Below are 12,574 nucleotides of genomic sequence, written 5' to 3' on the forward strand. Positions count from 1 at the left end.
ACTAGAGACTTCACAACTAGAAACTCAACAACTAGAAACTCCACAACTAAAAACTCCACAACTGGAAACTCCACAACTTGAGACTCCGCAACTTGAAACTTCACAACTGGAAACTCCACAACTTGAGACTCCGCAACTTGAAACTTCACAACTAGAAACTCCACAACTAGATACTCCACAACTGGAAACTCCACAACTAGAAACTCCACAACTAGGGACTCCACAACTAGGGACTCCACAACTAGAAACTCCACAACTACAAACTCTACAAATAGAGACTCGGCTACAAGAAATTTTATGTCTAGAAAGTCCACAACCAGAAAATCCACAACTGGAAACTCCACAACTAGAAACTCCACAACCAGAAACTCCACAACTAGAGATTCCGCAACTAAAACTCCACAACAAGAGACTCTGCAACTAGAATCTCCGCAGCTAGAAACTCCACAAATAGAAACTCCGCAACTAGAAACTCCGCAGCTAGAAACTACACAACTAGAAACTCCACAACTAGAAACTCCACAACTAGAAACTCCACAACTTGAAACCTCACAACCTTAAGTTACGCAAGTAGAAAATCCACAGCTTGAGATTCCGCAACTAGAAACTCCACGACTCGAAACTCCGCAACTGGAAACTCCACAACTAGACACTCCACAACTAAAAACTCTTCAACTAGAAACTCCTAAACTAGAGACTCCACAACTAGAGAATCTACAACTAGAGACTTCAAACTAGAAACTCAACAACTAGAAACTCCACAACCAAAAACTCAACAAGTAGAAACTCCACAGCATGACACTCCGCAACTTGAAACTCCACAACTAGAAACTCCGCAACTAGAAACTCTACAACTAGGAACTCCGCAACTAGAAACTCCACAACTAGAAATTTCAGAGCTAGAAACACCACAACTAGACACTCCTCAACTAGAAACTCCACAACTTGAGACGCCGCAACCAGAAACTCCACAATTTGAAACTCCACAACTAGAAACTCCACAACTAGAAACGCTACAACTAGAGACTCCTCAACTAGAGAATTCGCAACTAGAAACTCCAAAACTAGAGACTCTGCAACTAGAAACTCCGCAGCTAGAGACGCCACAACTAGAAACTCCACAACCAGAAACTCCGCAACTAGAGACTCACCAACTAGAAACTCCACAACTTGAAACCCCACAACTACAAACTCCACAAATAAAGACTCGGCAACTATAATTTCCATATCTAGAAACTCCACAACTAAAAACTGCAAAACTAGAGACTTCTCAACTAGAAACTCAACAACTAGAAACTCCACAACTAAAAACTCCACAACTGGTAACTCCACAACTTGAGAATCCGCAACTTGAAACTTCACAACTGGAAACTCCACAACTAGATACTCCACAACTGGAAACTCCACAACTAGAAACTCCACAGCTAGACGCCACAACTTGAAACTCCACAACTAGAGACTCCGCAACTAGAAACTCCACAACTAGAGACTCCGCAACTCCACAACTAGAAACTCCACAACTGGAAACTCCACAACTAGATACTCCGCAACTAGAAACTCCTGAACTAGAGACTCCACAACTTGAAACTCCACAACTTTAAACTCCACAACTTGAGACTCCACAACTAGAAACTCCACAACTGAAAACTCCACAATTAGAAACTCCACAACCAGAAACTCCAAAACTAGAAACTCCACAACTAAAAACTCCACAACTGGAAACTCCACAACTAGAAACTCCACAACTAGAAACTCCACAACTAGAGACTCCGCAGCTAGAAACTCCACAACCAGAGACTCTGCAACTAGAAACTGCACAATTTGAAACTCCACAACTAGAAACTACACAACTAGAGACTCCACAACTAGAAACTCTACAACTAGAAACTCCACAACTAGAAACTACACAACTTGAAACCTCACAACCTTAAGTTACGCTACTAGAAAATCCACAGCTAGAGATTCCGCAACTACAAACTCTACAACTAAAACTCCACAACTGAAAACTTCACAACTAGAAACTCCAAAACTCCAAACTCCACAACTAGAAACTCCACAACTGGAAACTCCACAACTAGACACTCCACAACTAAAAACTCTTCAACTAGAAACTCCTAAACTAGAGACTCCACAACTAGAGAATCTACAACTAGAGACTTCAAACTAGAAACTCAACAACTAGAAACTTCAAAACTCGAAACTCTACTAGAAACTACACAACTGGAAACTCCACAACTAGACACTCCACAACTAGAAACTCCGCAACTAGAGGCTCTTCAAATATGGAACTCCACAACTAGAAACTCCACAACTACAAACTCTACAAATAGAGACTCGGCTACAAGAAATTTCATGTCTAGAAAGTCCACAACCAGAAACTCCACAACTGGACACTCCACAACTAGAAACTACGCAGCTAGAAACTACACAACTAGAGACTCCACAACTAGAAACTCCACAACTAGAACCTCCACAACTCAAAACTCCACAACTAGAAACTCCAAAACTCGAAACTCCACAACTCGAAACTCCACAACTAGAAACTCCACAACTAAAAACTCTGCAACTGGAGACTCCACAACTAGAAACTCCACAACTACAAACTCCACAACTACAAACTCTACAAATAAAGACACGGCTACAAGAAATTTCATGTCTAGAAAGTCCACAACTAAAAACTTCACAACTGAAAACTCCACAACTAGAAACTCCACAACTAGAAACTCCACAACTCGAAACTCCACAACTGGGAACTCCACAACTAGACACTCCACAACTAGAAACTCCACAACCAGAAACTCCACAACTAGAAAATCCACAACTAGAAAACTTCACAATTAGAGACTCCACTACTCGAAACTCCACTACTAGATACTCCACAACTGGATACTCCACAACTAGAAACTCCGCAACAGGAGACTCTACAACTAGAATCTCCACAACTAGAAACTTCAAAACTAGAAACTCCACAACTAGAAACTTCACAACTAGAAACTCCGCAACTAGAGACTCCACCACTAGAAACTCCACAACTAAAAACTCCGCTACTAGAGACTCACCAACTAGAAACTCCGCAACTACAAACTCCAAAACTACAAACTCCACAAATACAGACTCGGCAACTAGAAATTCCATATCTAGAAACTCCACAACTAAAAACTGCAAAACTAGAGACTTCTCAACTAGAAACTCAACAACTAGAAACTCCACAACTAAAAACTCCACAACTGAAAACTCCACAACATGAGACTCCGCAACTTGAAACTTCACAACTAGAAGCTCCGCTATCAAAAACTCCGCAACTAGAAACTCCGCAACTAGAAACTCCACAACTTAAAACTCCACAACTAGATACTCCACAACTGGAAACTTTACAACTAGATACTTCACAACTGGAAACCCCACAACTAGATACTCCACAACTGGAAACTCTACAACAAGAAACTCCACAACTAGAAACTCCACAACCAGAAACTCCACAACTAGAAACTCCACAACTAGAAACTTCACAACTAGAGACTCCACAACTAGAGACTCCACAACTAGAAACTCCGCAACTATAAACTCCACAACCAGAGACTGCAATTCCACAACTAGAAACTCCACAACTGGAAACTCCACAACTAGATACTCCGCAACTAGAAACTCTGCAACTAGAGACTCCACAACTAGAAACTCCACAACTACAAACTCTACAAATAGAGACTCGGCTACAAGAAATTTCATGTCTAGAAAGTCCACAACCGGAAACTCCACAACTGGAAACTTCACAACTAGATACTCCGCAACTAGAAACTCCACAACTAGAGACTCCACAACTAGAAACTCCACAACTAGAGACTCCGCAACTAGAAACTCCACAACCAGAGACTCTGCAACTAGAAACTGCACAATTTGAGACTCCACAACTAGAAACTACACAACTAGAGACTCCACAACTAGAAACTCTACAACTAGAAACTCCACAACTAGAAACTACACAACTTGAAACCTCACAACCTTAAGTTACGCTACTAGAAAATCCACAGCTAGAGATTCTGCAACTACAAACTCTAAACTAGAAACTCCACAACTGAAAACTCAACAACTAGAAACTTCAAAACTCGAAACTCTACTAGAAACTACACAACTGGAAACTCCACAACTAGACACTCCACAACTAGAAACTCCGCAACTAGAGACTCTTCAAATATGGAACTCCGCAACTAGAAACTCCGCAACAAGAAATTCCACAGCTAGAAACACCACAACTTGAGACGCCGCAACTGGAAACTCCACAACTTGAAACTTCACAACTAGAACCTCCAAAACTAGAGACTCTGCATCTAGAAACTCCGCAGCTAGAAACTCCACAACTAGAAACTCCACAACTAGAAACTCCACAACTAGAAACTCCACAACTCGAAACTCCACAACTCAAAACTCCACAACTTGAAACTCATCAACTAGAGACTCCAAAACTAGAAACTCCACAACTAAAAACTCCACAACTAGAAACTCCACAACTGGAAACTCCACAACTTGAGACTCCACAACTTGAAACTCCACAACTAGAAACTCCGCTAATAAAAACTCCGCAACTAGAAACTCCGCAACCTGAAACTCCACCACTAGATACTCCACAACTGGAAACTCCACAACTAGATACTTCACGACTGGAAACTCCACAACTAGATACTCCACAACTGGAAACTCCACAACCAGAAACTCCACAACTAGAGACTTCAAAACTCAAAACTCCACAACTAGAAACTCCACAACTAGAAAATCCACAACCAGAGACTCTGCGATTCCAGAACTAGAAACTCCACTACTGGAAACTCCACAACTAGATACTCCGCAACTAGAAACTCCACAACTAGAGACTCCACAACTTGAAACTCCACAACTAGAAAATCCACAACTAGAAACTCTGCAACTAGAGACTCCACAACTAGAAACTCCACAACTACAAACTCTACAATTAGAGACTCGGCTACAAGAAATTTCATGTCTAGAAAGTCCACAACCAAAAACTCCACAACTGGAAACTTCACAACTAGAAACTCCACAACTAGAAACTCCACAACTAGAGATTCCGCCACTAGAAACTTCACAACCATAGACTCTGCAACTAGAAACTCCGCAGCTAGAAACTCCACAAATAGAAATTCCGCAACTTGAAACTCCACAACTAGATACTCCACAACTGGAAGCTCCACAACTAGATACTTCGCAACTGGAAACTCCACAACCAGAAACTCCACAACTAGAGACTCCAAAACTCAAAACTCCACAACTAGAAACTCCACAACTAGAAAATCCACAACCAGAGACTCTGCAATTCCACAACTAGAAACTCCACAACTGGAAACTCCAAAACTAGATACTCCGCAACTAGAAACTCATCAACTAGAAACTCCACAACTAGAAACTCTGCAACTAGAGACTCCACAACTAGAAACTCCACAACTACAAACTCTACAAATAGAGACTCGGCTACAAGAAATTTCATGTCTAGAAAGTCCACAACCAGAAACTCCACAACTGGAAACTCCACAACTAGAAACTCCGCAGCTAGAAACTACACAACTAGAGACTCCACAACTAGAAACTCCACAACTAGAAACTCCACAACTTGAAACCTCACAACCTTAAGTTACGCAACTAGAAAATCCACATCTAGAGATTCCGCAACTAGAAGCTACACAACTAGAAACTCCACAACTCAAAACTCCACAACTAGAAACTCCAAAACTCGAAACTCCACAACTCGAAACTCCACAACTGGAAACTCCACAACTAGACACTCCACAACTAAAAACTCTTCAACTAGAAACTCCTAAACTAGAGACTCCACAACTAGAGAATCTACAACTAGAGACTTCAAACTAGAAACTCAACAACTAGAAACTCCACAACGAAAAGCTCAACAAGTAGAAACTCCACAGCATGAGACTCCGCAACTTGAAACTCCACAACTAGAAACTCCGCAACTAGAAACTCTACAACTAGGAACTCCGCAACTAGAAACCCCACAAATACAGACTCGGCAACTAGAAATTCCATATCTAGAAACTCCACAACTAAAAACTGCAAAACTAGAGACTTCTCAACTAGAAACTGAACAACTAGAAACTCCACAACTAAAAACTCCACAACTGAAAACTCCACAACTTGAGACTCCGTAACTTGAAACTTCACAACTAGAAGCTCCGCTATCAAAAACTCCGCCACTAGAAACTCCGCAACTAGAAACTCCACAACTTAAAACTCCACAACTAGATACTCCACAACTGGAAACTTTACAACTAGATACTTCACAACTGGAAACCCCACAACTAGATACTCCACAACTGCAAACTCCACAACAAGAAACTCCACAACTAGAAACTCCACAACCAGAAACTCCACAACTAGAAACTCCACAACTAGAAACTTCACAACTAGAGACTCCGCAACTAGAGACTCCAAAACTAGAAACTCCGCAACTATAAACTCCACAACCAGAGACTCTGCAATTCCACAACTAGAAACTCCACAACTGGAAACTCCACAACTAAATACTCCGCAACTAGAAACTCAACAACTAAAAACTCCACAACTTGAAACTCCACAACTAGAAACTCCACAACTAGAAACTCTGCAACTAGAGACTCCACAACTAGAAACTCCACAACTACAAACTCTACAAATAGAGACTCGGCTACAAGAAATTTCATGTCTAGAAAGTCCACAACCAGAAACTCCACAACTGGAAACGCCACAACTAGATACTCCGCAACTAGAAACTCCACAACTAGAGACTCCACAACTTGAAACTCCACAACTAGAAACTCCACAACTAGAAACTCTGCAACTGGAGACTCCACAACTAGAAACTCCACAACTAGAAAATCCACAACTATAAACTCTACAAATAAAGACACGGCTACAAGAAATTTCATGTCTAGAAAGTCCACAACTAAAAACTCCACAACTGAAAACTCCACAACTAGAAACTCCACAACTAGAAACTCCACAACTAGAAACTCCACAACTCGAAACTCCACAAATGGAAACTCCACAACTAGACACTCCACAACTAGAAACTCCACAACCAGAAACTCCACAACTAGAAACTCCACAACTAGAAACTTCACAATTAGAGACTCCGCAACTAGAGACTCCACAACTAGAAACTCCACAACTACAAACTCCACAACCAGATATTCTGCAATTCCACAACTAGAAACTCCACAACTGCAAACTCCCCAACTAGATACTCCGCAACTAGAAACTCCACAACCAGAGACTCTGCAACTAGAAACTCCGCAGCTAGGAACTCCGCAGCAAGAAACAACACAAATAGAGACTCCACATTTAGAAACTCCACGACTAGAAACTCCACAACTAGACACTCCACAACTAAAAACTCTTCAACTAGAAACTCCTAAACTAGAGACTCCACAACTAGAGAATCTACAACTAGAGACTTCAAACTAGAAATTCAACAACTAGAAACTCCACAACTAGAAACTCCACAACTTGAGACTCCACAACTAGAAACTCCACAACTCAAAACTCCACAACTGGAAACTCCACAATTAAAAAACTCCACAACCAGAAACTCCACAACTAGAAACTCCACAACTAAAAACTCCACAACTGGAAACTCCACAACTAGAAATTCCACAGCTAGAAACACCACAACTAGACCCTCCGCAACTAGAAACTCCGCAACAGGAGACTCTACAACTAGAATCTCCACAACTAGAAACTCCAAAACTAGAAACTCCACAACTAGAAACTTCACAACTAGAAACTCCGCAACTAGAGACTCCACCACTAGAAACTCCACAACTAAAAACTCCGCAACTAGAGACTCACCAACTAGAAACTCCACAACTACAAACTCCACAAATACAGACTCGGCAACTAGAAATTCCATATCTAGAAACTCCACAACTAAAAACTTCAAAACTAGAGACTTCTCAACTAGAAACTCAACAACTAGAAACTCCACAACTAAAAACTCCACAACTGAAAACTCCACAACTTGAGACTCCGCAACTTGAAACTTCACAACTAGAAGCTCCGCTATAAAAAACTCCGCAACTAGAAACTCCGCAACTAGAAACTCCACAACTTTAAACTCCACAACTAGATACTCCACAAATGGAAACTTTACAACTAGGTACTTCACAACTGGAAACCCCACAACTAGATACTCCACAACTGGAAACTCCACAACTAGAAACTCCACAACTAGAAACTCCACAACTAGAAACTCCACAACTAGAAACTTCACAACTAGAGACTCCGCAACTAGAGACTCCACAAATAGAAACTCCACAACTATGAACTCCACAACCAGAGACTCTGCAATTCCACAACTAGGAACTCCACAACTGCAAACTCCACAACTAGATACTCCGCAACTAGAAACTCCACAACTAGAGACTCCACAACTTGAAACTCCACAACTAGAAACTCCACAACTAGAAACTCTGCAACTGGAGACTCCACAACTAGAAACTCCATAACTACAAACTCTACAAATAATGACACGGCTACAAGAAATTTCATGTCTAGAAAGTCCACAACTAAAAACTCCACAACTGAAAACTCCACAACTAGAAACTCCACAACTAGAAACTCCACAACTTGAAACTCCACAACTTGAAACTCCACAACTGGGAACTCCACAACTAGACACTCCACAACTAGAAACCCCACAACCAGAAACTCCACAACTAGAAAATCCACAACTAGAAAACTTCACAATTAGAGACTCCGCAACTAGAGACTCCACAACTAGAAACTCCACAACTACAAACTCCACAACCAGAGACTCTGCAATTCCACAACTAGAAACACCCCAACTGCAAACTCCACAAGTAGATACTCCGCAACTAGAAACTCCACAACCAGAGACTCTGCAACTAGAAACTCCGCAACTAGGAACTCCGCAGCTAGAAACAACACAAATAGAGACTCCACAACTAGAAACTCCACAACTAGACACTCCACAACTAAAAACTCTTCAACTAGAAACTCCTAAACTAGAAACTCCACAACTAGAGAATCTACAACTAGAGATTTCAAACTTGAAATTCAACAACTAGAAACTCCACAACTAAAAACTCAACAACTAGAAACTCCACAGCATGAGACTCCGCAACTTGAAACTCCACAACTAGAAACTCCGCAACTAGAAACTCCACAACTAGGAACTCCGCAACTAGAAACTCCACAACTAGAAACTCCACAACTAGAAACTCCTAAACTAGAGACTCCACAACTAGAGAATCTACAACTAGAGACTCCTCAACTAGAGAATTCGCAACTGGAAACTCCAAAACTAGAGACTCTGCATCTAGAAACTCCGCAGCTAGAAACTCCACAACTAGAAACTCCACAACTAGAAACTCCACAACTAGAAACTCCACAACTCGAAACTCCACAACTCAGAACTCCACAACTTGAAACTCTACAACTAGAAACTCCACAACTGAAAACTTCACAACTAGAAACTCCAAAACTCGAAACTCCACAACTAGAAACTCCACAACTGGAAACTCCACAACTAGACACTCCACAACTAAAAACTCTTCAACTAGAAACTCCTAAACTAGAGACTCCACAACTAGAGAATCTACAACTAGAGACTTCAAACTAGAAACTCAACAACTAGAAACTTCAAAACTCGAAACTCTACTAGAAACTACACAACTGGAAACTCCACAACTAGACACTCCACAACTAGAAACTCCGCAACTAGAGACTCTTCAAATATGGATCTCCGCAAATAGAAACTCCGCAACAAGAAATTCCACAACTAGAAACACCACAACTTGAGACGCCGCAACTGGAAACTCCACAACTTGAAACTTCACAACTAGAACCTCCACAACTAGAAACTCTACAACTAGAGACTCCTCAACTAGAGAATTCGCAACTAGAAACTCCAAAACTAGAGACTCTGCATCTAGAAACTCTGCAGCTAGAAACTCCACAACTAGAAACTCCACAACTAGAAACTCCACAACTCGAAACTCCACAACTCAAAACTCCACAACTTGAAACTCATCAACTAGAGACTCCAAAACTAGAAACTCCACAACTAGAAACTCCACAACTAGAAACTCCACAACTGGAAACTCCACAACTTGAGACTCCACAACTTTAAACTCCACAACTAGAAACTCCGCTAATAAAAACTCCGCAACTAGAAACTCCGCAACCTGAAACTCCACAACTAGATACTCCACAACTGGAAACTCCACAACTAGATACTTAACAACTGGAAACTCCACAACTAGATACTCCACAACTGGAAACTCCACAACTAGAAAATCCACAACCAGAGACTCTGCGATTCCAGAACTAGAAACTCCACAACTGGAAACTCCACAACTAGATACTCCGCAACTAGAAACTCCACAACTAGAGACTCCACAACTTGAAACTCCACAACTAGAAACTCCACAACTAGAAACTCTGCAACTAGAGACTCCACAACTAGAAACTCCACAACTACAAACTCTACAATTAGAGACTCGGCTACAAGAAATTTCATGTCTAGAAAGTCCACAACCAGAAACTCCACAACTGGAAACTTCACAACTAGAAACCCCACAACTAGAAACTCCACAACTAGAGATTCCGCCACTAGAAACTTCACAACCATAGACTCTGCAACTAGAAACTCCGCAGCTAGAAACTCCACAAATAGAAATTCCGCAACTTGAAACTCCACAACTAGATACTCCACAACTGGAAGCTCCACAACTAGATACTTCACAACTGGAAACTCCACAACCAGAAACTCCACAACTAGAGACTCCAAAACTCGAAACTCCACAACTAGAAACTCCACAACTAGAAAATCCACAACCAGAGACTCTGCAATTCCACAACTAGAAACTCCACAACTGGAAACTCCACAACTAGATACTCCGCAACTAGAAACTCAACAACTAGAAGCTCCACAACTTGAAACTCCACAACTAGAAACTCAACAACTAGAAACTCTGCAACTAGAGACTCCACAACTAGAAACTCCACAACTACAAACTCTACAAATAGAGACTCGGCTACAAGAAATTTCATGTCTAGAAAGTCCACAACCAGAAACTCCACAACTGGAAACTCCACAACTAGAAACTCCGCAGCTAGAAACTACACAACTAGAGACTCCACAACTAGAAACTCCACAACTAGAAACTCCACAACTAAAAACTCCACAACTTGAAACCTCACAACCTTAAGTTACGCAACTAGAAAATCCACATCTAGAGATTCCGCAACTAGAAGCTACACAACTAGAAACTCCACAACTCAAAACTCCACAACTAGAAACTCCAAAACTCGAAACTCCACAACTCGAAACTCCACAACTAGAAACTCCACAACTAGAAACTCTGCAACTGGAGACTCCACAACTAGAAACTCCACAACTAGAAACTCCACAACTACAAACTCTACAAATAAAGACACGGCTACAAGAAATTTCATGTCTAGAAAGTCCACAACTAAAAACTCCACAACTGAAAACTCCACAACTAGAAACTCCACAACTAGAAACTCCACAACTAGAAACTCCACAACTCGAAACTCCACAACTGGGAACTCCACAACTAGACACTCCACAACTAGAAACTCCACAACCAGAAACTCCACAACTAGAAAATCCACAACTAGAAAACTTCACAATTAGAGACTCCGCAACTAGAGACTCCACAACTAGAAACTCCACAACTACAAACTCCACAACCAGAGACTCTGCAATTCCACAACTAGAAACTCCCCAACTGCAAACTCCACAAGTAGATACTCCGCAACTAGAAACTCCACAACCAGAGACTCTGCAACTAGAAACTCCGCAACTTGAAACTCATCAACTAGAGACTCCAAAACTAGAAACTCCACAACTAGAAACTCCACAACTAGAAACTCCACAACTGGAAACTCCACAACTTGAGACTCCACAACTTTAAACTCCACAACTAGAAACTTCACAACTAGAAACTCCGCAACTAGAGACTCCACAACTGGAAACTCCACAACTACAAACTCCACAACTACAAACTCCACAAATACAGACTCGGCAACTAGAAATTCTATATCTAGAAACTCCACAACTAGAAACTGCAAAACTAGAGACTTCACAACTAGAAACTCAACAACTAGAAACTCCACAACTAAAAACTCCACAACTGGAAACTCCACAACTTGAGACTCCGCAACTTGAAACTTCACAACTGGAAACTCCACAACTTGAGACTCCGCAACTTGAAACTTCACAACTGGAAACTCCACAACTAGATACTCCACAACTGGAAACTCCACAACTAGAAACTCCACAACTAGGGACTCCACAACTAGATACTCCATAACTAGAAACTCCACAACTACAAACTCTACAAATAGAGACTCGGCTACAAGAAATTTCATGTCTAGAAAGTCCACAACCAGAAAATCCACAACTGGAAACTCCACAACTAGAAATTCCACAACCAGAAACTCCACAACTAGAGATTCCGCAACTAAAACTCCACAACAAGAGACTCTGCAACTAGAATCTCCGCAGCTAGAAACTCCACAAATAGAA

This window comes from Rhipicephalus microplus, unplaced genomic scaffold (assembly GCF_043290135.1).
Source record: "Rhipicephalus microplus isolate Deutch F79 unplaced genomic scaffold, USDA_Rmic scaffold_26, whole genome shotgun sequence".
Lineage (NCBI taxonomy): Eukaryota > Metazoa > Arthropoda > Arachnida > Ixodida > Ixodidae > Rhipicephalus > Rhipicephalus microplus.